Raw genomic sequence first — 6,277 nt, forward strand, 5'->3', positions numbered from 1 at the left:
AAATGGCTCTTTTATTTTATGCTATAGAATAAGAATTGTCTCTCTTCAGTTTCAATATTCATCGAGTGTTTCACTAAATATATGAGTCACAGTGCCTGGAATATGTGGCTCTCCTAAAGACAATTAACACAGAGAAGAAAACTTCAAAATCCTAATTAGAGCTGTCAGACCCTTCAATTATAAAATGAACAATCTCCAGTCTACTCTCCACTACTTCCATGGCCATACAACTGCTATCAGAACAATATTTACTAAAGGAAAATTTTTAAAACCAGAGATATATAGACAGGGTCACATTCAACAAACATGAATTTAGTGCTGGTGAAACTTTGTGTTAAAAATTTTCGGAAAGCTGAAAGAGAGGGAGGGAGTCTTGGTTTGCAGATTTACAGGTGGAATGAGCCAAGGCTTAACACAGCATCTGGCACCTGGCAGAGATACTCAGCAACTATTTATTGAGTGGACAGATGACAGCTATTTAAAAAGAACACAGTAATACCAAGAGAGACTAAAGGGAATTGGGTACAGACCTGCATTGAGGCTCTGTGAATGAGGTAGAATTCCAGTTAGATCTGAGAACTTGTAGGGGTGGAATTTCAGTATGAGTTACATAAGACTGGGGTACGTTTGATTAAATAGCTAGGAGTCCAACATGCAGTTATTAAGAAGTTGGACCAGTTGGGCTGGGGATGTGGCTCAAGTGGTAGTGCGCTCGTCTGGCCATGCGGCCAGGGTTCGATCCTCAGCACCACATACAAAAAAAAAAAAAAAAGATGTTGTGTCCGCCGATAACTAAAAAATAAATATTAAAACTAACTAACTAACACACACTCTCTCTCTCTCTCTCTCTCAAAAAAAAGGAAGTTGGACCAGTTGCCTCTAAGGTCTTTCTCAACCCTGAGATTCTATTCACTACTATTTTTTTAAGCTTTTGCCTAATTTTTAAATTTTTTTTTTTTTAGTTTTTGATGGACCTTTATTTTATTTATTTGTACGCAGTGCTGAGAATCAAACCCAGTGCCTCACATGTTAGACAAGCACTCTACCACTGAGCTACAACCCCAGGCCCTCCATTCACTATTAGTCTATGAATTTGACTGCTGGTGAAGTCTGCCCATTGGCTCAGCATCTCAGCACCTGAGACACATTAAATGACATTTGGGAAGATTTTACCTATAAAGGTGATTGACATCATTTTGTGGTAGAACCTAAAAGGCCAGGAAATAATTCATGCTTAATTTTGTAAGCCAAGTTTTCCCTAATCTTGAAAGTTTTGGAGCATGAAAATAACAAATCTTAATGGTGCGTGATTCATTTTCAGAACCTTATGGAGTTAAAGACAGTTCAGAAGTCAGTAGTGTTCATATATGGATGCAATGTCTTCTGGAAAATGGGAGAACTGATATGTTATTCCTTCTCAAATTAACTGAATCCCCCCTGCTATGAGTTCTCCTACACTCTGTGTGTGCAGATGGGGCGGGGGGGGGGGGGTCAGGATCAATGCTGCCAAGCCCTGCACTGGTGCAGGATAATGCTATAGCTATGCTTACAGACCAGAACCTTTAAAAACACAAAATACAGTAATTATGGCTTCATAGCACCATACTGGATGGTTAAAATAAAACAATTAGTCATCATCTAATTTACTGATAAAATGAGAGTGAGCAACACAAAAGTAGAATGCTGTTGATGCCATTATTGGGGATTTTTTTTGAAAAATTGTTTCTCATCTCCCACTGGATACTGTGCACTATGATGAAGTATTCATAAGTGTCAGTCTAAAATGGATTGCAGTTCTGTACTGTTTCCTGTAAGTATATAGTATAAAGATCTGGACCATTGACTGCATTTGAAAAAGTTTAATTACCATGTCCAGGAAGCAAGTCAAAACAGGACTTGAGCTATATTACATTCCATTTAGAAGAAAAGGGAAAAAACACAGAATTTATGAGACTATGAACAGTGAGTCTCAAGCTAACTTGTACCAGGCCAGACTTTCCTGGAAGGCCTGCTAAACACAGATTGTGGGTCCCACCCCCAGAGTTTCTGGTGCTGTTGGTCTGGTTGAAAATTACAGTTTTAGAGCATAAGGCCTTTGAAGAATAATATTTTAGTTGTAAATGGTTTACACAAGCTAGTCATATCTAAACATTTGCTTTTAGGTGAGTTACAGTCTCTGGCCTATTTTTGATTTCTAGTCATCTTTATTCTTGATTTTCTCTCACTTAAGAGATTTTTTTTTTTTTAACTCACATGTACCTATATCACTCTCTGCTCTATTTTGTAGCTTTGGCAACAAATATCCTTGAAAGCCTTCATTATGATAATGCCTCTACTTTGTAGAGAAAAATTGGCAAGCTTTACCTGGGTCTGCTTTCTCAGTATTTGGGATCTGAGACACTTCTAAGACACCCATGTCCTCAGTCACAGGTTGACTCAAGAGGCTGGGCTCTTCAGGATGGTTCATATTTAAATGATGACTCAGGAGGCGAGGCTCTTCATGAAGATTTCTATTAAGATGATTTGTGTTCTCTTTAGGAAAATCATCTTCATGGGGTGGCTGCATCTCTACAGGGGAAAAGAATGCATTGAGCCAGCTGGATGACACTATCTACCCCCACTTAAGCCCAATGATCAGCACTCCCCCTCAGCACACAGCTCCAGATACCTCAACACTGCCTTCCATGTCCTGGCATGCGCCCATGAGAACAACTGGGCAAGGATACGGGAGGCTTAATTGTTTTCATCCCATTTAAAGGATGACTGAACTATACAGTCAAATTTATAAAGAAGCCTTTAATCCAAAGTATTTCATAAACAAATACATTTATGATAGAGGCTTCAATAACTTACCTTCCCTTGGCAAACCAACATACACCCACATGAATAAATGTGCAGAGGAGAATTCTGGTCCAGAACAAACATGTGAAATGTCTATTCTGCTCAGAAATAACAGGAACTCTTTCATCTACAAGTGTGCTGGTCTCACCGAGCCAGTATAGAGAAGGGAATTCCGTAAGTCTAGCTTGCTAATGTGCCTTTCAAATATGTTCAAAATAACCTAGGAGCCAAATGGTGGACCTATCTCCTTCCTGAGCTCAGGACATAGACCAATAGGATCCAGAGCAAAGATTATCTCTTCACAGCTTCATATTCTACCCTGAACATTGACTTGTACTTTGCATTCTTATCCAAAATATATCTGCTTTGTCCCGAGGCTCTTCGTCACTCCTGCGCCCCACCCGTCGTCCTGCGACCCCCTAGCCCAGCCCACGGGGCTGGGGACCGGGGGATCGGAGCCCCATGCAGCCCCGAAGAGCCACCGGAGACCCCGGGCTGCCCGCCCGCCCACCCGCCTGCACACTCACTGCTACATTCGTCGTCTGCACAGAGTTTGTGCTTCCAGAAGCGCCGGCCGGTGCTCGGGTCCGGTTGGCCCAGCACTCGCCAGGTCAGACAGAGCACGAACAGCCAGAAGAGCAGCCCCAGCGCCGCAGCCATGTTGTGGTCACCTCGGGGAGCCGGTGACACGGTGGAGTAGGCTGCGGCGGGCGTCGGGGCTCAGGGGGCGGTGGGTAGCAAGGCGCGGAGGGGCGGCGCCCGGGAAGGCTTCAGCCTTTCCCGGTTGACACGTCAGCAGGGATATATGGGGGTCGATGCACTGGCTCTACTGGGGAACGCAGGGAGCTGGAGCTCCCCGTCCTTCTCTAGTGGAGACCTTCTCCTCAACTGAAGACCTTCTCCTCTAGTTGCTGCCGTGGCAACTAGGACTCTCTTTCTCGTCCAATCACCTGCCTTTGCTTCTGTACCCTCACAAGCCACCCTCCGAGACATTCCATTTGTCACCCACCCATCCCCCCGCCACTCCACCAACTGGTCCTTTCTGGCTTTCCTCAATGTCTCATTTCTGGTCCATCCTGAACTAGCCTACTCCACTTCACCATCACTCCCATCCCCCATTCCTGGTCTGGTACCTCCTTTTCTGAACTACCAAATCCCACCCATGACTTGTCACAGCTAGTTCCAAGCTCCCTCCCCTTCAAACTCCTAGAGGTTCCTCGAAGCCCCACCCCAAGATCCCTCTGATTAGGAAAGGGGAAAGTGGGAAAGTGAATGGAACTGTGAGTGAGGGTGTAAACTGGAGACTATGGCCTGCTTTTTTTTAAGGCAGGGACAAGTGAGGGCAGAGAGATGGACAGTAGTCTTCGGGCTAAGATCTTGAGATTCTTATCTTTATCCATAAGGGAAGAAGTCATTTAATTCAACAGCATATTTTTAACTTTCATTTTGTGCTACCATTCATACCAGATGCTGGACAAAGCCCTAGCATGGTGTGGGAGTGGATGAAAATCAAAAGACAAGATATTTGGTCCTGGTCCGAAAAAGTCCTCAACTTAGTGGGAACCAACTGTCAAAACTGATTGTCAGAGAAGAAAGCTATTAGCTAACATTTCTTGAACACTTTCTTTATGTCCAGTTGTTATTCTGAAGGTTTTATACATATCAATTCATTTAATCTTCATAACAATAGTACCTTACAGTAGTAGTAGGTCCTATTCCAATCCTTATTTTAGAGTAAATTGAGGCAGTCACACATCCAGTGAGTAATGTAGCTAGGTTTCAAACCCAAGGAGTAGACTCCTTTTCATCACAACCCATCAACTAACAAGCAAATGTTGTACTTTCTGACAAGAGGAGCAAAATCTGATTTAAATCATAATATAGCTGAATTACTGATATGTACAGTTAAGGGGGGGAAAGGCACAAGCTAGCCAGCCCAAGGAAGAGTGTCTGCAATGCTCCCATCCTTGGTGGAGCCATTCTCATTTGTCTGTGACCAAGGGCTTGTTACTATATTCTCTGCTAAAGTTATTCATCAACCTCCAACATTGAACCCATCAGTTGTTTCCCCAAATTAACTGAATCTTTAAAACTTAGAGAAAACAATGTAGTCCACCATGTTCATAATGTTAAATAAAGAAAACAATGGAAAAAAGGTGTGCACAAACATTTGTCTACAGGGGCCATGAGAGGTCCCCGTTGGTCCAGTGTACTTCTGCGCTTTCTGGAGATCCAGTGGATCATAGAGAGGAACTGTCTGAGTCATTCTTCATTTCTTTTCTACCATGTATTTATTATGTTATAAAATGTATCTAGTAGGCATCTCTAACAACATGTTGAAAACTGAACTCATTTTTCTCTCAAAATCTGCTCCTTTCAGTCTTCCCTATCTCAGAAATAAGAATGACAATTTAATTCCCATTATCCAGGTGCTCAAAGCCCAAAACTTACAAACCATCTTTGATCTCTTTTTCTCTCACATTCCAACTCCAGTCCATTAGACAATATTATGTCTTTATTTTTATAATTTTATTGAGATATAGTTGAACTACAATAAATTGCAAATGTTTAGGTGTACAATTTGATAAGTTTTGACATGAATATACCCATGAGACTATCACCAAAATCAAAAGAGTCTTTCATCCTTCTTTGTAATCCTTCCCCTCTCCTTTTCTGGCTGTCTCCAAACATCTCCTGTCATTATAGATTGTTTTGCATTTTCTAGAATTTGATATAAATTATACAGCATTTTATTTATTTATTTGTCTGACTTCCTTCTTTCCAAGTAAGCATTTGAAACATGCCCAGATTCTGACCACTCCTCTGCATCTGCTAAGCCAATATACAGGCCAAACCCACATCATAAGTCACATGAATAATTTCCATAGCCTTCTTCTGTCCTTGCTTCTGCCCTCATTTTCCCCAATATCTATGTCCTGATGGCAACTAGATATTTTTAAATATAAATTTGATTGTGTCTCTCTGTTCAAAATCTTCCTATAGCTTCCCATTTCCAAATAAAAGGCAATGACTTTAGCCAGGCCTGCTCGTACTCATCTGTAATCCCAGAAGCTCAGGAGGCTGTCAGGAGGATCCTGAGTTCAAAGCCAGCCTCAGAAATGTAGTGAGTCCCTAAGCAACTCAGTGAGACCCTATCTCTAAATAAAATATTTTAAAAAGGACTGTGGGTGTTGCTCAGTGTTTAAGTGCCCCTGGGGGTTCAATCTCTGGTATCAGGAAAAAAAGCCATGACTTTATTATGGACTGCCCTGCCTTATTATGGACTGCTCTTAATCAATGTGACTCCCCTCATCCTTTTCTCCCCATTTCCTAACATTCTTCTCTTGCTCTGTTAGTTCCATTTAAATACACCAAGCCCACCCCTGCTTCAGAGCATTTACACTTGCAACTTTGCCTCAACCTTAACTCCCCAAAT

Source organism: Callospermophilus lateralis, unplaced genomic scaffold (assembly GCF_048772815.1).
Source record: "Callospermophilus lateralis isolate mCalLat2 unplaced genomic scaffold, mCalLat2.hap1 Scaffold_63, whole genome shotgun sequence".
NCBI classification, from domain to species: domain Eukaryota; kingdom Metazoa; phylum Chordata; class Mammalia; order Rodentia; family Sciuridae; genus Callospermophilus; species Callospermophilus lateralis.